Source organism: Cyprinodon tularosa, unplaced genomic scaffold, assembly GCF_016077235.1.
Source record: "Cyprinodon tularosa strain WSP-4 unplaced genomic scaffold, ASM1607723v1 ctg98, whole genome shotgun sequence".
Taxonomy (NCBI): domain Eukaryota; kingdom Metazoa; phylum Chordata; class Actinopteri; order Cyprinodontiformes; family Cyprinodontidae; genus Cyprinodon; species Cyprinodon tularosa.
The window spans coordinates 1,016,862-1,041,850 of record NW_024039762.1 but is presented as its reverse complement, the minus strand read 5'-3'; the positions used below and the strand labels follow the sequence as shown (position 1 = coordinate 1,041,850).

The 24,989-nt window shown below is 39.8% G+C and overlaps 1 long non-coding RNA gene across 1 annotated transcript; it reads right to left on the bottom strand.

Moving 5' to 3' along the window:
* Positions 1-9,005: 9,005 nt before the first annotated feature.
* LOC119777054 lies at positions 9,006-9,619 on the bottom strand. The gene is made up of 3 exons (XR_005279868.1): positions 9,560-9,619; positions 9,215-9,471; positions 9,006-9,144 (listed from the first exon to the last, which is right to left on the bottom strand). It is a non-coding gene; the product is annotated as an uncharacterized LOC119777054 (long non-coding RNA).
* Positions 9,620-24,989: the final 15,370 nt, after the last annotated feature.

Here is a 24,989-nt window from a genome sequence, read left to right as displayed (position 1 = left end):
CCATGTGTGTGTGTATATATATATATAACTTGACATATCCTATACACAGTCATGGAAGGAATTATTGAGATAACCCTTTTTTTTTTTTTTTTTGCCGTGTTCATCGTATTCTGAAGTGTTCTAAAGCTAATATAGTGATTAGGGCATAGGCCTTGGAATCTTGAGGTTGTGAGTTTGAAATCCACTCCCACAAATTGCCACTCGGAGTCTCTGAGCAAGACCCTTAACCCCTGATTGCTCCCCAGGCGCTGCACAGTGGCAGCCCACTGCTCCCCAATTTGGATGGGCTAAATGCAGAGTAAATTTATCCATTGTGAGATTATGAAGTTTAATTTAAATGTAAATTTAAATTCAATATACATTTGAAACGAGAAATTGTATAAAACAAGATTGGTATTAGATCATTATAGTTTAGACCCTTTGGGCAGAGCATTCAGTTTTGACTCAGGGAGATGTCTGTTAGAAAGATTTTTACCTATTGGTTCTGGAAAACTTAGTGTAAATGATCCCCATCTTCTTCTCAGACCTTCCTATCAGAACTCAGAACTAATATTGTCACCAGGTTGACAATATTAGCCCATTTGCAGAGAAAAAAACGAAAAGAACAGAAAAATTGGCATTTTTTAAGATGGCCAAAAAAAAAACTAACAGTAAGAACAACACTGCATCTAACGGAGAGTATATAATAGGGAGACACAAAAACATTGTGATTCCATATCTGTCAAGAGTTTCAGAAAAATCTCCAAAGTTCTCTAGTTCTCTAATCTATATATAACATACCAGTTATATGTTATATACCAGCTGCTGCCTGTGAGGCTGGTTTACAGTTGCCTTTTGTATCTCTCCTTCTTCTTCTATTTCTGCTTCTGTCTCCTTGAATCCCAGTCGGCCTCGGCAGATGACCGCTCACACCAAGTCTGGTTCTGCTGGAGGTTTCTTCCTATTAAAAGGGAGTTTTTCCTCTCCATTGTTGCTACAAGCATGCTTAGTGTGAGGGATTGCCTTTAAATCAATGTGTCGATGCAATCAACTGGTTTTCCTTGGATAGGAAACTTTTAATCAATTTAACTGTATGATCTGATTGAATTGTAAAGTGCCTTGGAATTATGTGTGTTGTGAGTTTGGCTATCTAAATAAACTGAACCAATGAATTTCAAACTCAAAAACATACTCAGACAAAAAAAAAAAAATATTCATTCCTAAGACAGAAAACCCAAACCAAAGCTGAGCTTTATTTGGTCCAGTGCAGCAAGCACTGTTCAAACTCTTAAACTGGAAGCAACAACTACACAGATGCATGGTGCAGCACAGGAGAGCCAGTAGCTCTGGCAAGAATCTCTTCAAGAACAAACACACCTTAGATGAACAAAATTTTCAGATTTTGGACAGAGAGGACAGATGGTTTATAAGAGGGATTCTTGAAACCGTCTTTATTAAAAGGGAAAAGCTGTTAATGAACAGAGCGAGAATTGAGGATTCAGTTTCCTAACATCTACATTTCGGTCATGAAACTCATTTCAAATAAATTGCATGAGCACTTTCATCTCAATTCAAATGGCCTTACATGTAGCTCATACACAACAAAAGACTCCAACAACCCAGGTGGATGATGGGTTGGTCGTTGATTTGCATCTGACTTTGAATCTACTTAAGGGGGATGGACCTCCATGCTGCTTAAAAAATCAGTGCTCCAACCACAGACTGTTTCCATGCAAGGTGATATAATTAACAAAGACTCTTGGATAGGGTTTAAAAACCTGAGTGAGACTGTGGTTGGCTCAATTATTTTGTGGAATACAGAGAAAATCATTTTGCATTTGCAGAATATTTTTCAATATCTCATTTTTTCCCACAGACACAGAAGACATTTCTGAGGGGAGGAGCATTAATATCATATCCCTTTGTGAGTCTGACACGGAGGGCATAAACCCTGATAAGATCACTGAGGTTTCATAAATCTGTCACTTCAATTAAGAAGTCTTAGTTTCTGTTGGTCATGCGAACCTTGAGATGAGACCACTTTATGAGATTTTACTTCCTAACCTGGTGTAAATCTGGATTCCAGACTGGAAAGTTTAATGAAATCTAAAGCTGAATGAGTTTCAGAAGTACATAGCAGCTGTGCCCAAAGCTATTGCCACGGAAGTAAAAAGTACAAAGTTGAAAATCTCTCACAGGTTTGCCAAGTTAAAAGTTAACAAACCATCTAACAATGTAAAAAGAATGAAATGTCCTATATTTTTCAGGTTCATTATAGTGGTCTTTTTTTTTTCTTTGTGTTTATTTTCAATGAAAACAGGAACACTATTTTAATAAAAGGCTCGGCCCAAGTTTGGATGGATGAATGGATGGATTGATGCACTCCATCCATCCATCCATCCATCCATCCATCCATCCATCCATCCATCCATCCATCCATCCATCCATCCATTTTCCGTCACAATGCTGATGCCTATCTCCAGCTGTCTACGGGCGAGAGGCTGGGTATACCCTGAACAGGTCACCAGTCTATCGCAGGGCAGGTGCTGGGAGTCAAGCAGCACAAAGTCCCCATTCCTGCACTGTGATTGGTGCAACCCAGATCTGTCCAGAGTCACCTTTGCATTACTTTTGGCGCACGCCTCCTAGTGCCCTGTGCATTAGTTTTAAATGTTTAAAATGGAATGGTCCAAATACAGAGGAAGTACACACACTTATTTTCTCTTTTCCATATTACAGCAGTTCATGAAAGTTTTTCTGATTGTCTTAAACAGCACTGAAATTATGAGCAGTGTACGGTTAGCAAGAACACCTTGCATGCATTGGATGAGAGACTGTATAGTTCAGAAAACATGACTTTTATCAGTTGTTTTATGTGCATTTCATCTTCAATAGTCGGAGACAAACCTAGATCAAAACTATAAAAGTAAAGTGCCTTGAGATGACATGTGTTGTGAATTTGGCGCTATATAAATAAACTGAATTGAATTGAATTGCATTGAAAATTGAATTGAATTGAATAAAAACAAACAAAAAAAACAACTGCAGCTGATGATAATAATGAGCCATTTATACTTCAACATCAGAATGTTTTTATTTTTTGATCTTGCTGCTAAATTGCATTGCATTCAGCTTGTTGTACTTTGCAGAATAACTCAAATCTTTATTTTTTTCTGCGCAGAGCCCTGCTTTGTGTGTCTGTGGGCTGTGGAGCGCAGAGAAGATGTGTGTCGGTGTGGTAAAAGGATCTGCCCTAGTGGCTTTCTCTGCTCTGCCTACTCTCCAGCTCTTCTTGTGATTATCTCAATTTTCGCTCTGTGTTTTAACCATCTAATTTTACCCCGATGACTGATCCATTGCCAAGTCATATTTCCCAAGTAGTTTGAGAAAAGCTGTATTTTTAACTTGTTCTTTCGCAGGGATGTGGATGTTTTGTGGAGAAGCAAATTTGGTTGTTTTTGCTGTTGTGATCATAAAAAACATAATTTTCGCATGAAAGTTTGACTTCGAAATAGAAATTTTAAAATAATGTTTGTTCTCAGCTGCTGCCTACTGTCTTCCTAGAGGCAGTAAAGTAAGAGTGAGTTCTCTTAATGTGATGCTAAATCAAATCATCATGCTCTGTAAATTCTGGGATAATATAGCCAGAGATGGACGTGTGATCGAGTTGCCCAGTAGTGCACAGATCCATGCCTGAATGCTAAGCAGCCCTGGTGAACATTAATGTCATCAGGAGTTTCAGTTTGAGTGGGAGCGTGTGAGGTCCGCCTGCTAGGAGACTCCTCCGGCCCTCAGCCCGGGCACAGAGGCCCCTGCATCTCCTGAAATCACCTTCATGTGGATTGACTTTTTGTTCCACTGGCGACAGGGCAATCCCACTCTTCATTTAATGGCTTGTAATTACATCAAACCAGTTTAACAGTTGCACTAAATTCGAGCTGAAGTGTTTCGGCCTCTTGTCTCCAGGATACAGGACATGGCTCGATTCTGAAGTGGAAGACTTTCTTCACTGGGGCTCTCTGAAGGACTGAGCTATCTGTCAGTGTCTTTAGTAATGCAAACAGTGGACAGAAGATTTCAAAAGAATCATCGTTTCCAGGGAATGTTGAAATAATCCCTCAAATGTTGCCCATTAAAAAATGGGATCATTAAGGCACAACTTCCTCCAATAGCATTAAAATCTTTAGACTTGAATCCAAAGAAACTGAATAACTCACCCAATGGAACATAAGTACCCAACGTCAAGAAAAGACGAGACAGTTTTAAAGGACTGGAAAGTTTTATACTAGTCTCCTTTTTATTAAAACTAATGTATTTTATGCTGACAGACAGGCCTCTCCGTTGTGCTTTTCTATCCTTTAACCCCTGATTTTTTTTTCTCTGTCAGATCTACTGTAGAAATGCCAGCAAGCTTTAGGAAAAACAGAAGTTTTCTTACATTAATACTCAACTGTGGAGCAGATGTGAGTCCTACAGGGAAAATCAGCATTGAAAACCAGAGCTGGGATAGAACAGAGACATCACTGATGACTTCATTTACCGTTTCATGCAAAGGTTTTTCGTACTCTTTACAGTCTGTCACATTATGATCACAAACTTCCATGTACATAATAAAAAAATTATTAAATTCAGAGAAATTAGCACATTTTGGTGTTTATTTGTATTCAGCGGCTTAGAGGTAATTCTGCTTTTTATTTAATTTTGCTTTAAAAAACATCTCACAGTTGCTGCTTAGCAGTGTTAATTTATATTGAAGTCTTCTAATTAATAATTAATTGGATTTTGGTCTGAACTTTGACTAGGCCATCCTAAAACATAGGATGTGTTAATAAAAAGAACACCATCGTAAAAAAAGAAATTCCGGACTTTGTTTCCAAGTTTTGAAGATGTTTTGCTTCCCATCCAATAAGCATTTTCAATTTAAGATGTGGACATTTTTAATTGAAATGGAAAAACGATCTAGAAATAAGTATACGTTTCTTAAATTAATTGTATTTACCCTTAATTTGAGTAGGGAAATGAGTTTGCAAATGGAATTGAGTTTTTTTACTCTTAAAATAAGATAATATGCTTTTAAAATCAGTGTGTTTTCTTATTTTAAGTGTAAATTGTCTTGTTCCATTGGCAAAATGTGTCTTATACCTCCTTAATCCAAAAACAAATGCACCTATTTTGAGACAAAATGACTTATCTAGATTTTGATTCTTTTCAGTGTGAAAAAGCTTCCTAGATAGGAAGCGAAACATCTTCAAAACTTGGAAACTAATTCCAGGCGATTGTTTTTTTTTTTTACTTTTTGATAATGACTATAACCTTTATGACTGAGAATCTTCACCACCATCTTGGCTGTATTTCCATCTGTCCATCAACTCCAGGTTTCGAGACCCTCCTTCCTTACAGTATGCACTGCAAAAAATTGAAATCTAAATAATAATTTTTTTCCTAAACTAAGTGCATTTGTTCTTGAATTGAGGAGGTAAGTGAGACACTTTGCCAATGGAACAAGACAATTTACATTTAAAATAAGAAAAAGCAACTGCATTGTCTTTTTCCAAGTGCTTATTATTGTCATGATTGGTTTAAAGCTAAACCCACATGCAGAACACAAATGGAGGCTGAGTAAAAGTTTAACAGAGTTTATTGAAAAGGGTTTTCACACAAAGACATGAACAGGTTCTGGTACAGGTCCGGGTTGGGTTCACTGATGTCTGCAGAGACGGACAGTTTGATTAGCCAGGCAGTCAGATGATTAATTGAGTCTTTAGTTAATTCAGAGTCTACCTTGAAGAAGTCTAGGCTTTACTTGTGAGAGAGGGAACCGTTGGGTCCAGAGACTGTTGGTTCAGCAGAGTGCACAAGCAGCAGCAGCGTCTAGCTTCTGACTTTGAATGGCAGACCTTGATCAGAGTTTCCAGCTCTTCTCTGAGAGCAGCAGGAGAAAACCAGATTGGAATGTTCAGGTTTGTCTCACCAGGGCTGGCAGGCAGGTTAAGCTCATCCAGAGCTTCAGACTTGAGACAGGTTTCCTGTGAGCAAAGACAGAGGCAGATTAGAATCAGGTTTCTCTCTTGAGATAACAAAGATTCTGTCAGGTAACAGAGGCTCAGGTTCGCTAACCAAACTTGGTCAACACTGTGGCGTCAAAGGAAGGTCTGGTTGCTGCTTATGAAGGCAGGTCTCCTGATGGGTTGATGAACGTCAGGTGTGCTTGAGGGCTCCAGCCCAGGAGACCCACAGCGCACTCTGCTGGAGAAAGGTGGTACATCTCCAGATCCCAACAATTATCTAATTATCTTATTTTAAAAGTATTTACCTACTAAAATTAAGGTAAAATGAACTTGATTTAAGGAATTTTTTACTTATTTCTAGATTGTTTTTGCAGTGTGATGCTGCTCCCAACATGTTTTATCATCAGTTCCTTTCATCTTGCTACACTGTCACATACTTCCTCGGTTTGGGGGGTATATCACAGTTTTTCTACTTTTCTTCTCAACCAATTATCTTCTCTGAGATGTGGATGCATTATTGCCTCCACAGCTACCACCTTAAACCTGCTTCATTGATCAATGCTCTTCTTTTCAGAACTGTCACTTTATCTTGCTTGCAGTTCAGCCATACTTTTTTTTTCCACAATCCGACAATGAGCTGATCATTGAAGAAGGATCAAAGGTTGAGATATTATTTTATATCCTGAACCTGACTTCTTCACACAACCGGTGCATTGGATTTTATTTCAGGATATAGGTGCAAAGCAGGCTGAATAAATATTTAAAAAACTTCTATCCATTTCCTTTTCCTCTACCATAACACAATCTTGTTGCGCTTTGCAAGGCTCCATATATAAAAGCATGAGCTCACTCCATAGCTGGTGGACATGCAACACAGACAAAACAGAAGGAAACTGGTTTGAAAATAAAACAAGCTTGTGCTCCGACTTTTCTGGGGATGTTCATCGGATCAAACGCTGCTGCCGCTCTCGAAAGGTCAAGGGGTTTTGGAAAAGAGCTCATCTGGAGGAACCTATGACACAGGGGTGCAAAATATCAGGTAACACTTGGGTAGTAATTTTTTTTCAACTCTGGAAATGTTAAACTCTTGTTTGTATTCTGTCTCAGACAGGATTTGATTACCAAAAATTCCCAACAGGAGTTGGATTTGATTTTGATAAACAAGTCAGTCTGTGGAGATTGATTTAAAATATGGTTGATGTGGCAATGACTTCATTTTTATCAACTCATTCAGCTTTTGAATTGGTTCATTCTTGCTAAACAAAAAACCCTGAGCTGTTTAAAACAACAGGAGCTCCATCTTCGCTGGTCATAAATGTTTCTTTTACCACCAGTGTGACAAATAGCTTTGGTAGCCGTGACAGCTCAACAGGACACTTTGATTGTATAGAATTAAACGCATGCAGCTGCAAGTCTAATCGCGGATCGTGCCATTTGGCTTTAATTACTGCAATGTCATGAAAGAACCACAACCAGAACCGCAGAGCTGAAAGAAAGAGAGAATGTTTCAAAGGTTCTCCCAGAGTCTTGTAGGAATAGGGTGAAAGACAAGTTGATGTAGGAAATCTTTATTATCCAGAGCTGTGATGTTTCATGGGGTAAATCGGTTCATTGTTTTCAGATTGTCTACCTTCCCTTGGCTCTTTGATGAGACCATCTCCTCGGCAGATGGCTTCCAGTTTTAGAAAACCGCAGGGAGAAATAAAGCTTCTTGAACAAATTTACTCAAACATCAGCTATATGGAGCATATACAAGTATTTTTAAAGTTTTAAAAGCATATGGCTTAAAAAAAAAAAACTGTTGCTACTCGCTGCCTAAAAGCTGGCTGAAAGAGGTCTTTTACTGTTGGTTTTGCTTACAGGAGAGAAAATGTTTTAAGGAAGACCAGCTTGTTATTTGTTCTGTAATGTTGGGAGCAGACGTCAGCAGATTTAACGTTTGATGAAATACGATATTTGACATAGCAAAAAAAAAAAGAAAAACTTATTTAATGCTTTGCACATCTCTGATGTTTTGTTGGAATAATTGTCATGGTCTCTGCGCTGATGGTTGGCACTTTCTGTTACTCCTTCTCACCTGTCTAATTGGTGCATCTGCTGATTAGTGCTCATTGTTTCCACCTGGTTCCCTCTGCTATTTATGCTGGCTGTGTGCCTACCATGAATGCCAGATTATTCGAGCCAACTGTGAGAGTAACTCTAGCCATTCAATTGAGTTATTCTGATTCTGACCTGTTTTTCTGTATTTTGGATTCCTGAGTTTAGTCTTGCGCTTGTCTGTTCAGTTGGTTTTGTGTTTTTAACTGACTTCCTGGATTCTGCCTGTGTACCGAACTACGTATATCACTCACCTCGGCTTGGTTTCTCCTTCTCGGACACTGTTGCCTTCTCGACGTCGACAGGTGCCAGCTTATCTGTTCGCCTGGAGCATTGGAAGTGGCTACTACCGCAAGCGTTGGACATTCCTCCATTTTGGATTCCTCTCCTACCTCCGGCATTGGACTAGATCAGTGGTCTCCAACCCTGGTCCTCAAGATCTACTGTCCTACAGATTTTAGATGCATCCCTGCTTCAACACAGCTGAATCAAATGAATGGCTTGAAAAGGTAATCAATCATTTGATTCAGCTGTGTTGAAGCAGGGATGCATCTAAAATCTGTAGGACAGTAGATCTTGAGGACCAGGGTTGGAGACCACTGGACTAGACGTTTAAACAGAGGATCCGATTATGGACTCTGCTAATGACCAGCTGCTCACTACGCTCATATAAATAAAGCTGGTTACAAACTTCCCTGATCTGTCTCAATACTGGGTTCAAAGTTCAGAGGTCCTGACAAAAGTAGTTTCTAATTTAAATAAAATTTTTAATAAATGGACTGAATTTATATTCAGTTTTTTATCGTCATAACGACCACCCAAAGCATCTAGGCTAAATCTATATCCATCCAATCAGACTTAGTGTCACGTTCAGTTTAACGTGTCTAACCCACATGCAGAACACTCAGAGGCAGGAGAAAAGTTCAAAGGTTTATTAAGATGATTGTACAGATTCAATGAACAGATCCAGTGGGGAACTCGTCTGGTCACGAGTGGGTTCTGAAAGGCACACAGATTAATCAGATCCAGGAAGGGAATGGACTGGTCACGAGTGGGTTCACTGCAGAGGGGGACAGGGGAGTTAGTGGAGGTCCAGGTATTTTGCAGGGTGAGAATGTGCTGGGCAGTACCTGTTCTGGAGTTGAGCAGAGCAGCTGAGGGGGGGAACCTTGAGGATCCAGAGGCTGTCGGCAGGCTGAGGGCTAGGCGGAGGCAGAGCTTAATTTGAGTGCAGGCAGATCACAGATTAGAGTTTCCTTCCAGTATCTTCTGAGAGCGGGCAGACAGATCTTTGACAGGAATTGTTCTCCAGAGTTCTTCTGAGAACGGACAGGCAGATCACCGGCAGAGAAACTCTGCAGGGTTTCAGGTTTCAGGCAGGTTCAATCTAGGAAGCAGAGAGGAGAAAACAGATCAGGTTCTGATTCTCAGGGAGTCAGAGGTTTAGACAGGCTGGTTGGCTCAGGCTTGCTAACCGTTACTGGCAAACACTCTGGCACTGGAGAGAAGTCCTCCGCCTCCTTAAATACGGATCTCCTGATGAGCAGATGAGCGACAGGTGGTGCAATCAGCTTCGGCTCCAGGAGATCTAGTATGCCCTCTGGTGGAGAAAGTGGACAGACCTCCAGATCCCAACACTTACAAATATACAAACATCTATACAACCTGACAAAGAAAAGTACATTTGAAAACTACCCGCCTAAACACTCTTCTTCTTGCCAAGAAATGAGAATCAACAACTTTCAGACTTTTGCAAAACAACTATCTACATGTACATCATGATATCAGTAAAACTCTTAGTATTTTTAGTCCAGATTCTTATAGAATTAAAATATTATACAAAATCTCTTCTACAGTCCACCTAAATCTTTTAATTCAGTTTTGACAAAACGTGACCTCTTTCATACATTTTTTGTATGGAAAAAGGTCGCTAACATCATAGAGAAAAAAATAAACATCTCGTATGTGAAATAAAGGAAGTGTGGTTGTGGATTTACCCTTAAAAAGATGCAATGGATTAGGCGTGGAGCACAGCCCCACCCAGCAGTGCTTAGTCTCATTACACTTGATTGATTAGTATGTAATTAAGTCGGTCGCTGATCATGGGTTGACAAAAATACGAATTGCATCCTGTGTGCTCTGGACTAAAGAGCCGCAACCTATAATGACACAACAAACTGTCCAAACAGTAGCCTCTACGCTTTCCCTTTTTCACATGTGACATTCACCAAAGCACGGGGAATTCCATGCGGTTTCTGATGACAGCTGCGAGTGGCTATGGATCACATAGTGCCTTACACAGTGCCAAGGTTAAAGGGGAGTGTGATGATAGAATCTGACTATGCAGTCCACATATTGTAAGAAGGCAGTATGTTATAAATGTCCAGGTCAGAAACACCACAATAAATGCAGCAATTCATTGGTGCTGCAGTGTTGATGGCAGGCAGCTGCATCACAGATGGTCACAGTTTCCTATATAAGCGCTGTGGCTTTGGCAGTTACTTCTCCAGGATGGTTATTGTTAGGCAGCGCAAACCTAAAAAAAAAATAAAAAAATACACAAAACACAGGCCACTCTTCCTGAGCTCAAGCAGAGTGCAATGTTTCTGCTTCATTCTCTTGCCTTTATTCACAAAAAAGGCAAAAAAAAAAGCGCTGAAATATTTGTTTCTTTCCTGCTAATTGCACATGGTCAGAGGTTAGTCGGTTTGGTCTGAGGCTTCTTGCTGACCCACCTCCCCCCAGAAGGTGAAATCCTTGTGTGCGCTGAGAGCCTGATCATAAATAACAAAAAAGTTTGAATGTTTCAGACCGTCGAGACTTAGTGACCAACTGGGGTTTTCTACATTCCTTTGCTTTAACTGATTCCGTCTTCTCCCCAAACTGACTTTATTTTTATGGTATAACATAAACCATTGTAATAGCACAGTGTTTTACTATAAAGTAGTATTTCACACAAATAAACATCTTCAAAATAAGCCTGAGTGTACGATTTTCATTGGATTTGCTGGGTTAAAGTTACAAAAATGTTTCCATAAGTAGATTAAACTGTCTGCCGGAGTCTGCCGTGCTCTGTGTAAAGTATTCTCATGTTGGAAATAAAACCTTTCTCTCTTCCTCTTGAAACTATAGTCTCAATAACCTATAGCAGATCTCATAATTATAATAACGTGGATGACACAACCTGCAAGAACTGGAAGCTTTTGTTCGAAAAAAATGTTAATTTCGGTGCTCATATATCAAGCAATCCATGAAGATGTTTTCTTCAATAGAAATTATTCATAAAATAAAAGACTCATACGTTTTTGAAGGGAGACTAGGTGGTGGAGGGAAGCTTTGAAGCTTCTAAAGTGTCAGAAGATAAAAAGAGGGGCAAGACATAAAGCTCACATTTCGTCTCATGAACCTCATTTAATGGTTTCCTTCTTTGAAAGTCCTAAAAAAAAATTCCCTCACTTTCACACATTTATGCTTTAGAGGTATTCTGCTTTTAACATTTGTTTCCTTTTGTATGAACTATTGCCAACATGTAGCATCTCAAAATAACTAAACCTTATCTTAAACAGATAACATTTTTAAATCTGTCAGGCACATCAAGAGCTTGAATCGTTTTATATTGGCAACAATTTCTGAAATGTTCCCCTTGTGACCCCATTTTCACCTCTCATCAGTCTCCACAGACCTAGAGGATCTATCTATGTGCATATATACAGCAGAGTGCAAAATACTTGGACTTTTCTTTTACTCTTTAACAGAGATGGCAAAAGTACTCACTTTCCGTACTTGAGTAAAAGTACAGCTACTTGTGTTAAAAAATACTCTGGTAAAAGTGGAAGTAATAATTAAACTTCAGGCTTGTAAATTTACTTAAAGTATAAAAGTAAAAGTAGAAACCACTTTTTTCATGCCGTTGCCTACATTTTAAATGGATGTCTGCCAATAGGACTAGATCTCCGTTGTGTTCATTTTCAATCATCTCGTTGTCCATGCTACTATGCTAACGCCACCGCCACCAAGCTGCAATGATTTGCCGCGAATGAATACCGCCGAATCTGTTGATTCATCTTGTAGTGGTGCGTCAAATGCAACGTAGATTCCCATCCAATTAGATTGAATTTGGTATTGATGACGTGAAAAATAATAACGGTAACTCCATTGAAATGATTCAAAACTAAAGTAACGAGCCAATTTTTTAAAATGTAAGGAGTAGAAAGTACAGATATTTGTGTAAAAATGTAAGGAGTAGAAGTGAAAAGTCGCCATAAAAATAAGTAGTAAAGTAAAATAAAAATATCAGAAAAATCTACTTGAGTACAGTAACAAAGTATTTGTACTTTGTTACTTCCCATCTCTGCTCTTTAAACATCTGCTTCATCATCCAATAATCTGCTTAAGGTAACTCTATATATTTTTTTTTTTACCCCATCTGAAGTTTCATTACTTTTAAATGCACTAAGAAAAACTAGACTGTGATGAAAATTTGAAATGTGTAAGCTAATGAATGGACCTGTTTATCCTTGTCTTCATGTTGTCTGCTCATTTATTAAATATTGCACTAGAAGGGTTTAGTTTGTTTTATTTTCCTCACTCTGAGCTGAAAAATTACCAATAATCAGATGTATCCTTTCACAATAAAACAGAGGAGCATTCTATAACTCACATATCAGCATCTTATTATGCTTTAATACACAAGATAAAAAATACTACTAAGAACCTAGTCTCAAGCTTGGAGTTCAATGCTACTATAAAACCTCGATGGTAAGAGTCCAACTTTAAACTTTTGTTCAAGTCTGAGTCTTCAGCGGCAGACTTAAATGAGTCATTACATCAAGAGGAGAAACAACCTAATGCATAACTTTGATATGCAAAGGGGCTTAAATGTGCAAGTGAGAGCTTCCAGCTCCTGCAAACAAGCCAGCGTTTGTTGCTGGAACCTTTTTGTGGCTGTCCTTATTCCTAGACCAATGTAATGTAAGTTCCTGTCTTTCGGGGCTCTCAGACCTTGTTTAACATAAACTGAGGCCTGACTGGTTAATTAGTTCCAGCATAGGATCCGGAGCAAATGCTGAAACCAAATCATCCTCTTTATCTGAAGCTTTGCGGGAAAGAAGAGAAAGCCACAAATGAAAGTGGAACCTCAATCATGACAATGGTGAGGAAGAAAGTCCATGTCACTTTAATGAACACACCAAAGGAAGACATCTGTAACCCTTTTTTCTTTTCATTTTCCATTCTACTTTAATTTTACACAACTCAAAGGTTAAAATCGAAAGCAGAAACTAAAGAGCAAGAAAATGTGTTTGTTTCTGTAAAATTGAAAGTTTCAAACATGCTGAAAACGGTAGCCGAGACAATGATAAATGCTCTGTTATTTCCATATTTGACATGTAACATGTGATGGATCCCCACTGACACATATGGTACAGGTGGTCAGATAAAGTTCCTTAGCTTTCATCTCACATGCAATTACTACGCTATGGAAGAGTAGTGATGATTAATGCAGCCCTGTGATATATGGTACAGAAAAATGGAAAGGCATATTTATGTGGCCCTTTAATCTCCCTTGACAACGGCCCTGTGTGAGCCGACGGGCTCATCTCCCGCGGCCGCATTAGACCAACTGCTCTCCTCTGCGCCTGTGAATTATGGCTGTCACCTGTCGGAGATTTCACAGGACAGCACCTCATTTGGGGTCAATTTCTGTCTCTCCCAGCAGATCAGCGGGTCCGGTGGCGAGGCAAGCTGATAGAATTTGGGATTTTGAGGAGTACGGATTATAGGATCAAAAGGCAGTGGTGCTAATCCCTCCCCGTTATTAAAGATGATCGTTCTATAAATGACAACACATGCAAAACTTCTCCCAACTCCAAACTCTTAGCGGCGTATGTAAGTACTTAGCAGAACCAGGCTCGAGGGATGGGGACGCCTCGGAGCTGGATTAATCGTGAGAGATGAGCTGTTGATCCTATAGTTACTCGCTGAGTTTCTTTTTTCCATCTTTCCATATGAGGAAGTGCACACGTCACTGTTAGAAAGAGAAATGAAGGAAGAAGCAGTAGCAGAGAGGTTATGGGAGCCACTGTCTCTTCCCTGTACATGGCAATTATCTCCTGGAGCTCAGGAAGCTAATTGGTAGAGATGTGGGATAAATCCCTGCCTGGGGGGATTGTGCTAATTTTCCACTTTCAGCTGACCTAATAAGAGGGACATCTCCTGGATCTGGAATGGTGGTAGGACAATGAGAGACAATATCCTGTGTTAAAATGCATACCTTATGGTCCTCAGACACTAAGATCCAACTACACAACATGCCTTCTGTGTTCAGTGGCTAACAAGTGTTTTTTGTAATATCCGTGCGTGCAAGGGTGCTATTTCTGGGAAGCAAGCCCAGTACCTCTCCAGCTGATGCTGCCCTCATATTACTTTGTCCAATGAACATCCTTAACAGCACGGACACTCGCTTCATGGATTCCTCCTGAGCAGTGAAGTGTGCACAACCAAAGTAAGGGCTCCTCTGTGCATATGACGAATCTAATCCTTCTCCTTTAGACTTCTAACAGGGAAGTCTCTATTCAAGCACTACTTTAATCACATTAACCCCATTTCTTCCACTCTGTGCCAGACCTGAAACTTGAACTTGGTTCCAGGGCTCTGCTGCATTGGATGGAGCCCAAGTAGAGGTTGTCCAAGAATGTCTGCCCTTCTACATTGCCAGGTTTTTAGACCACAATGTGTCACAGAGATTTTAGGAAAACTCTTTTATTCTTAATTTTTTCTATGGCAGATAAAAGAAATGACATAGAAATGTGACCTCTAAAGTAAACATCTGCCTGGAAAAACTTTACAGCAGCATTTTTGTTATGCGTTGTTACGTACTCATGAAAGGTTTCCACAATCATACCAGCACCATTTTTTAATGATCTTGAACCTTTCCTATAAATAACAAAGTGTATGCTGCAGAAACTTCATACTGAGGCTATTTTCTCCATATACTGTATGTCATTTCCACTCCGTTAAGTTCACCTACATAATTCAAATAGTGTTCCAATTTAACATTCTTAGCCCTTACATGTAAACAACCAGTGGCTAAAAATGTGAACTCATAATAAATGGTTGCTATAAAGAATTTTCTCAACCTCCTTTACCTTTGTTAATATTGTTCCTGTTGGTATTGAAAATAAATTTGGAACCTCAATCTGCATTCTTTCTGCGGGTTAATTGTTCGGATATGCTTCTGACTGTAGCTATTATGATGTATAGATTCATATGTATTTTCTTTTCCCTACTTAATGTCGACAAACATCTGCCTGATCTTAATGTTTGTACAAAAGACACAGGAATTACATATCAAAAGATGACTGTCACCCAAATCAACTTAAAATACGAAAAATGCTAAAGAAATAAATAGAAACACTTGTTTCAGAAGTTTCCAGTACATGTGAAAAAGGCAAAAGGCAAATGAAAAATGTCCAAAGAGCAAGAACTGCTCCACTAACTTTTGATCAGAAGAAATGCCTTTGCAAACTTTCAGTCATCTGGCTCACGTCAAAAACAAACAGGCTTGAATCAAACGGCAAACCATTTTTTCTGAAGACACTTCAACACCTACCCAGAAGTGTTGAAGTCTGTCGAATCTAGTAGCTTTCACTTGAGAGCAGTCCATTCACATCTCTAGAGCAAAGGGCACACCTGTTCAGATGTTGGATAGAGTAGGCAGATGGTTTGAAAGACAGGTGAAGGAATCCATCTTTGTTAAATGAATGCAGACAATATTGAACAGAAGATTGACTTTTTAGCAGTCCCATCATTACTCAGGTGGTCAAGAAAACAACTCGCACCAAACTCCAGACTGTAACAATTCAGGAGATTGATGGATGGGTCATCATGTTACATCTGACTTGGAGTGCAACTAGGATGATGGTATAGTGGCCAAGGGCTGCTAAAGTTGTGTAAACACATGCTTTATTATTCAATTCAAAAGCTCCTGCAAACTCAAAAATTAGAGTAGCACACTCAAAAGTTGGGAAAAACTCTAAGACCTGGCAGAAACACTTTTTAGGGGTGAATATCCATTAAAGAAGGGTTGTAAGCATATGCCCAAGTTGTGAAGGAATCACACAAGGTATGTGCTCTCAACCAGTTTTAATTTGGGGTAGTGGCAGCCTAGTGGTTAGGGCATAGGGCTTGGAATCCTGAGGTTCTGAGTTCAAGACCCACTTCCACTGGCTGCCACTGGCTGCAAGACCCTTAACCCCACACTGCTCCATGCCCCCCCTACAATGGCAGCCCACTGCTTTCCAAGGGGATGGGTTAAATGGAGAGTTAAATTTCTCCAATGTGAGATCAATGAAGTGCAATTATTTTTAAAACAATAAGTACTACAATTACAGAAAACAAGAGGAGCAAAGTGAAAATGCCCTGCAAAAAGAAAACACACTGCAGGTACATAAATGATGCTAGCACTCAGACTTAGACTTAGTCAACTTTTATTGTCATTTTGCATATCCTCTGTGTATGCAAAATGACATTTTGTTTTGCACAGCTTTCAGACAGTAAATGAGCAGCAGCTTAGCAGTGAAATGAACATTTCCATTTGATAAAGTTCAGTTCAGTTCTGTAAACAGTGTGGGAGAAAAAAACATGGTGCAAAATGCATTGATATGAAAGTTCAGAGCACCGCAAGACAAATATATATATTTGTCTTGCGGTGCTCTGTGCAAAAATGCAGTAGAAAAAATACATTATGAGAGAGAGTAAACTTAAAAAAAAAAAAATCCATAGGAGAATGCGGCATTTCTTCTTCCCCCAGATGTTTACTGGATGGCTTCCCATGTTTTTGCTAAGGGTCTGCTTCATTGGCATTTGTTTGTAGTAGGGTCTATGCTCTGGTCCCTACCCAGATGGTGATCTTCTACCTTTGGGGTTCTGGAGCTCTTCCATTATGTGGCACTACTTCGCAGCTTTTGATAACTCCTTCCTTTGCCTGTGTTTTGTGTGTTAGAATCACTCCTTATTCGCAGTGGGTTTCATATATTTTCTAAAATTGCCGCTTCTCTTAACTAGCAGTTTTAAAGCTACTCGCGTAGAGGGATGGGAGTAACAACATTGCAACGTTCCACCATAGTAAAGGTGTTAGTCATTCATTAAAAAGTAATCTAATTACTTTTCATGTGCTGGTTATGCTATTATCTTACTTGCCATCTATGGTATCACCATTCTACTACTCAGTCAAAGTGACCTTTAATAAATGCAGCTAAAAATGTTTTTACAACAGGCAGTGAAGAAACAAAGCAGGGGACTAAGGTGGGCATAATGAAGAAAATGGAAGAGAATCTTTAAGGTGTGTGTGTGGGTGGGTGGGGTGGGGAAAGACAGAGAGGAAAGACAATGGTGCAGGCCCACTTATTCAGTGACAGTGTTCCTTAAGAATGAACAGAACAGATCAGATCCAGGATTCAAACCATACAACCAGTGTGAAAGCTTAACACAGGTTATTGAAACAAAACAGCTGCAGCTGGTGTCAGCGACTAGGACAGGAACCTTTGGAAACAGAGACAGAAGATTAGTGGCAAGGTTAGCTTTAGGATGTGCATCAATCACAAACGTAATGGTCACTAACCTTTTCTTAGTCCTCAGTCTGGGAAGAACCATGAGGTTAGGTTTGACCTGGTTGACAGTAGCGCTGATGTTGCTGTCACTGGTCAGGAAGTCCCAGGGAATCACTCCAGCCAAAATAAGATGATCCTTGGTTAGGTAGTGGGTCAGAAAACTTAAGACAATGGTTGGCAGGAGGAACAGGAGGACAAAACAGAATCTGTAGTCTGGAGCGAAGTCCAGGGTCAGATCTAGGGGTGTAAATCACATCCATCATGGCGATTCGATTCAGTATCGATTTCCTGACCCAACGATTCGATTATTTTCGATACTTAAGAATACACCACGATTTGATTCGATTCGATTCGATTAATCGATTAATTTTTTTATTATTATTATTATTATTTTTTTTTTTTACACCTTACAGGCTAAACAAAGTTTCAAGTTTGAAATAAATCAATGAAAGCTGTAAAATCATTATGCATTTTCTTTAGAAACAACAGCAAATAACAGAAGTAGAAAAGTTGCATCAAAAAATACTGCAAAAATACTGCACAATATCAGTGTAATGAGTTCAATGCAATACCTCGGCTCCAGAGAAACTGTCCAACATATTTTTTTAGAATGTAAAAAATATATTCAGGAAAGAGAGATGTTGTGTAGAGAGTTAGACAGATATAAGGGAATTGTTTCAAAGGTCATCTGGGGATGTAGTTTTTGGTAGTATTTTTAATTTTCTAAGAAGAACGGGTATTTTAGGGAGAATATAATAGTTTGTCTGGTCCATACTCCATTCTGGAAGGTGGCGGTAATGCAACTATAAGTTGTTTGCCAACCGCCATTAAAAAAAGAAGAAGAAGAGCTCCAGAGTGTTGACGTCACCGCCCCTTGAGAGACGCTCCGCTGCTCCTCTCCCAGATTGTAGCTGACCGCAAACAGTGCACCAGACAGGAGGCCGGCTTGTTTTGTTTTTATGACCGAAATTGCGGAAAACAACTCGTGAAGTTTGACCCGCTAGAAGAGCGAGGTGCGCGAGAAAGCTGGGAGCCTTTTTCCAGCTGAATCTCCGCTCTTTTTGCCCCATTGTCCCTCCGTCGTCGGACTAAACTCGCCGCCACTTCCTCATCGCCTCGGCCGTATCTAGACCCACAGCGTGTAGCCCAGACCACGCTTCAATACTGAGCATAATTTAAAAATGTCTGTGTGAAGCTTGCTGCAACAAACTGCTGTAAGAGTATAACCAGGAAGCGCGGTAGGAGGGCAAAATAGGTTTAGCGGCACCGCAGCACGGGAGGGAGAATTACGCCCAGGAGCAAATGGATAAAAATAGACCGGAGGGAAAAAAAAAACATTAATCGATTATCTTGCGGACGTGTCGATGCATCGGATCGTCGGCTTTTGGATCGATGCATCGATACAAAACGATTATTATTTACACCCCTAGTCAGATCCAGGTGATCTGAAGCCAATGAATGGATTCCCAGGACAAGATTGAGAAACAGTTCCAGGTTAGGTGACGGGCAGGCAGACAAACAGATCAAGGTTTGTTATCAGGCAAGCAGTCAGTTCAGACAGGGATCACACGGAGCCCCGGAATAGATCTCACCAATGGCTCGAAATAATCTGGCACTGATGTTTGGTCTGAAGGCTGGTTATATACTGATAGGTGCAGGTGGATCAGATGAGTAGTTAAGAAAATGGGGTGTAGCTGAGCAGGTGTGTCTTGAGAGGAATCAGACCAGAATCAGTGCTGAAATCATGACAAAGAAAGGTGCTCAATGAAGTCAGAAGAAAAATGTTCCTGTTAATTCTTTATTAGCGGAGCGCTCAGGAGGATGTTTGCTCATTCGCTCCACTGCTCAAAGTTGCAACAGGACGCTCCGAGCTCACCTTAATTTTCCTGCCACTCTGGCGAAATCACTTTACTTTCGCTCAATTTTCAGGAGAACGCATTTTCTGACATTTTTCCTTCATGTAATTATGCCAGGGCCCTGGGACACACAGCGTTTGGTTTATTGATGTGACCGATACGTGTGTATTGTCTTATTTAACTGCCGCTGGTTTCCCAGCTGTGGCCATAACATCTCTCTCCATTCCTGGTCATGTCCATATTAATTTAATTAACTAGAATTAAATCAAATAAATGTTATTTTACAAATGTTATAATCCAATATTTTTTTATTGACATTGTGTGCGCTTCAAGTTCTGACTAAAGGAAGGTTTTTCTTTGAAATGTTAGATGGTAAAGAGTAACTGCATAGTTACTAGTTACTTTGTCTTTTTTGGAAAAGAGACTAGTTACTAGCTTCTTTTTTTAACGTAATGTTCCCAACACTACTAACAGCATTTGTCCTTTGCATTTGTTTTGTATGCTTGCATCTTCGTCTCATTTTTCTCCTTGCTAGTGTAACTTTTGAGGTTGCAAGATGTGGATTTACTGTGAAGTAATCTATTTACATGGGGTTTGCACATCTGCTACTGTTGGATGAGGCTAAATAAACAGCAGCCTGCTGACTAAGTGTTGTTCAAGTGACCTTAGAATTGAAAAAACTTCCAGCATAGGTGTTTAAAACTCATTCGCTGATTCTATTCTGAAATTTGTTTTTACAAACTTCATGTTAATTCCAGTCATAGCTTTTTAACAAGCAAGCAAAACATATATTTTTTTTGTGATTATTTCTCTGCTGATGACCTATGCCACTTCAACTAAATTTAATTAACTTTACCAGCAATCCAATTTGGAACAAAAATACTTCTCTCCAAGGGGGCCTGCAGTGAAGGGATATTCTCACTTTAATAAAAAATGCAAACACTCAACCAGAAGCATAGAAATAATAATCCAAATTACAAGTTTTAAGCTTAGTGGATTGTATTTTAGGTGTATCAGAAACCAGAGATAAAATATGATCCAAAAACTGACCCCTGAACTTAAAGAAAATCTTTTGAAGCAGCGAAAAAAAAAAAAAAAAGGTCTAGAAAGGGAAAAGCAAATCTGATTACCTGATAATTACTGTAAAGACATCTGACCTGCAAATCCAGTGATCTATCAAGCGGCTGACCCATGAAGGAAGGATGTTATGAGGCCTCTTACAAACCTGTCTTAACCTCCTAATCCAGGCGATGTAACCTGGAAAACTTGTGATCATTGTTTGGTTTTGAGTGGATGGCTCTGGAAGGTTCAGATCACGGGATGTGTCCAGCATGTTAGGACAGACGCACTCTGAAGCCATCCTGAGAAATGTCACTTTTAATCATGATTCCTCAACCTCAGCTGAGTTTATTCAGAGTATTTATTGTCTCCAACTATCCCTGAATTACACAGTTTATTCTTTCCAACTTTGCAGTAGTTAATAACAAGAAGAGAAAAACCATGTATTGAAAGGGCTCCTTCTGTTGCCTGGAATTTGTTGGATACTTTCACATGTTGTCTCGTGTCATGGCTTTCCTCTGTCGCGTCTTTTCTTTAGCTTCATTGTTTCCACTAACCTCCGTAACACTTGGGAGCAGATTTACAACATTTTAATATAATCAAAAGAAACGCGAAACCCAGAGACACCCTCCAACAGATGCAAGCAATGACACGCAAAAGCCTTTCCAGATACCAGCGCATAATGCTTTTTAATGGTCTTGTTTAACAAGCAGGGGAAGTGGTTTCCCCCCCATTTCCCACAAACCCCCAAATCTTGCCCGACCAAGGACAGGGATATCCCAGAGTTTACTGGGAGCAGCATCAATCTTCCTGCCCCCAAAGACATGTGATTATTCAGTAAGGAAGGGCCGTGTCAGAGCTCACTAAACATGCATCACTCAGGACTGGCTTTGCTGCTTTTGCCAAACCGCTGCACTGAAGTCAAATGTGTTCAAAACAATCTGAAGTAATTTGATGTTTTCTCGACTGCAGGCTGAACACCACGGGAAGAACGCAGCAGATCATATGCCCTCAGATAGCGTTCTCCCAAAAGTTGCAGCTGAACTGTGACAGCAGCAGTTCCCAGATAGACCATGGCACAAAGAAACGTGGGATGCACTACTGAGGGAAAGCAACAGGGATCAGACTTGTAGTGCACTAAGTAGACCCTGGCTTTAATGTCAGAAAATAGTTGTTTAAAATTTATTTCCACCTCTTTATTGCTTTGTCCCAGATTTTCTTATGGGGATTAATTTTTTTTCATTCAGCAAATTGGATCAGTAGCTGGTAGAAGCATTTTTCTCTTCAATTTCAAGGACACATCTTTTAATATCTATATAAATATCTACATAAAAACAAAATGTTGCCCCTTCTTCTTCATAAAGCATTGAACCAAGGCCTTGTGTCACTAGTTTCTAAAATAGATCTGTGGACATAGGTCTGGTTGATAACTAGGACATTACAAGGCATGATTTAATTTCATGCAAACCATTCCTTTGTTGCTCTGGGTAACGTTTAGATCAACTTCTTTTGTGTGTTTTTAATTTGTTTGCTGGCTGTTAGAGGTTTTCTTTTAGGATCGGCCTGTACTTAACTCCTCCATCTTCTCTGCCTAAGGACAGCATTCTATGACTGCCACCAAATCTTTGACATTTTAGCTAATGTCTTATTATGACACTATGAGCATACATATGTTCACAGTGTTTTACACCTAGGTCAGTCAGTAGAGGTTTGGTTTAATCTGATCAGAGGACCTTTTACGTGTCTGCTGTTGTTTGTTCTGTAATGTCTTCTAACAACATTTGAGCAAACTAAACACTTAATTAATACATAATTGTCTCTCTATTTTTTTAAGAGATGAAGGTAATTGGTTGCTGTCTTGGTCTGATCATTCATTTCACACACCTGCTTAGCTCCGCCCAGTTCTCATTAACCCCTAATCTGATCCACCTGCATTAGTCCCCATATAACCAGCCTCCAGATTAGTCATCAGTGCCAGGTTATTTTAAGCCTTTGTTAAATCTTATTCCAGCGTTCTTGTGTTCTGACTACCTGATCCTGACCTGTTCTGCCTCTCGACCTCTGTGCCTGCCTGTTACAGTGTGATCTGCGTTGCCCGACCTGTCACGACTGTTTCCTGATCACTGAGCCTGCATGCTCTTGTCCAGTATATCAGCCACTCTGTGTACTCTACCTGGAGTTGCGACCCGACTCGGCCCTGTATTGTCTTTCGCACCTCAACAGACCTCTGAGCTCCTGGATCTGACAAAAGACCACGTTTATCTATAAAAGTTTTGAGAAATCTGTTTGTCTACCTTGAATACTGAGTCTGCTCTGAGCCTGACAGGTTGCTTTAGGATTTATTTGAAAATATCCAAATAAAGGGGGTAAAATATGAATGTATACAACAATTTTAAGATTTGTTTTTGTAAAAAAAAAATAAAAAACATATATTGTCCTACTGCATTCACAGAGAACAATGGTATTAAGTGTTTACCTGTATTCATTTTAGACTAGAACAAGTTCACTCATCATCTTTCTGCTGTCATCATAAAGTAGGCTTATCACAGCCTCCATCCATCCATTTTCTGACAGTTTATCCCTGCTTGGGTCACAAGGGGTACTAGGGCCTATCTCCACTCCATTGCAGGGCCAACCCAGTCTCATGCGAAAACGTACCCCCACTACGTTGGTCCACACTGCAAAACGTAGTGGAGGTACATTAATGGCCATTTTTTGTGGTACTGTTACATTTCTTCTGCCTATACGCTTTCTATTGTTTTACGTCCCAGTCACGTGACTTTCAAGATTCCAGCTGGGAGAAGAAAAAAATATATATATATGGCCGACATTCGCTCATTTTTTTGAGGAAAGATTAATAACTTGAGTTTGTTTTTGCCAGTGTTGTGCCTGAACGCGTTCATTGAACGAAAGTTCATGAACTCGTTCATATTTTGGGCGAACGTGAACTGAACGTACTGCATTACTGCCTGATGAACGTTATTATGAACTCGTTCATTCTGGTGTCTGTGAAGGACACGCTATCTCAGTTCAACTTCGTTCAATAGGTTGCCAGATTTCTATAGAGTCCTCCAGGCGAAACCCCGGCTAAATCACACCGTAAACAGGCCTTAATATGTAGCGGGAAAAACACCCAATCTGGCAACAGCAGCTACCAGCGTCGTAGCCTACAGCCGCGTGCGTCATCAAAACAAAATGCAGCGTGGAAGCCACAGCAGCATGGAGGCGGCCGTGGAGGCGACAAAGCAGCAGTATGACCAGGTGGTCGGTGAGGATGATGGCAACAAGTTTGCCCGCCGGCTTTCAGTAAAAAAATCCGCACTTCAGTAACCTTAAATTCCTACCTCAGCCTGGTCCCTCAGTTTGTGTTAGTAAAATCTTCTTGAGCGGAGGTCTTCAACAGGGGATCCGCGACCCCTAAGGGGTCTACGGAGGTACTGCATGAGGGTCTGCATGGTTAGTTGATATTTTTATATTCCCCCCCTGCAATTTTTTCCACCACTAATTGAAATGTCTTTAAATACTCATTAACATGAAATCAACACACTGTAGTAAACAGATAAATGGAGGCAGAAGATGTCTTTCAGTCATCAATGCACACATTCAGCGACACACAGGAGCTCTTTCAAGCTGGGCACCGTTTCCTTCACAACACCTGTCCCATCAACCAGGAATCAGAATCAGAAAAACTTTAATAATCCCAGGGAGAAATTAATTTCTTTACATTACTCCATCTGTAACAGAGTGACTATAGGACACAATTTCATACAATATATATAAATAGGGGGTCCCCGCTCCATCTCGCCATCAGTTTGGGGGTCCTTGGTCTGGAAAACATAGAAGACCCCTGTTCTTGAGGGTTTTACTATCCATGTAACTTGTTTGTTAAACCTGCCTGGTATAATTTTCCAGGATTCCAGTATTCCTTTTTAGTATGTATTGAAATGGAATTTCAAATGGAAAAAATTATTAAAATAAAAAAAAAAACATTTGCACCTTAAAGACTACTTTCCTATTTTTCTTTTAATAATTACTCATAAAAAAGACCATTCAAGCAGCACATTTTTCCTGATGTTTTTGAGAATATACTGTAGAGGTGAAAGCTGCAGCTGCTACTAGTGTGAAGTGAATGGACAGCAACAAAGCGTTAAAGCAACAATGGGGAAATGCTGTCCCCTCAATGCTAATGTAAACCCTGGTTGGATAAGGATTCAAAACTGGATATGAAGATGAAATCTGACGCACAGTTTCAGAGTTACAACTGATAAAATAATTGCTGTCTGTGGTTCTACAGTAGGCTATGGTGTAATTGAGCAATATATGAAAAAAAAAAAAAAAAAAAAGAACTATGAACTAGTTCATTTTTTGGAATTGTGAACTAT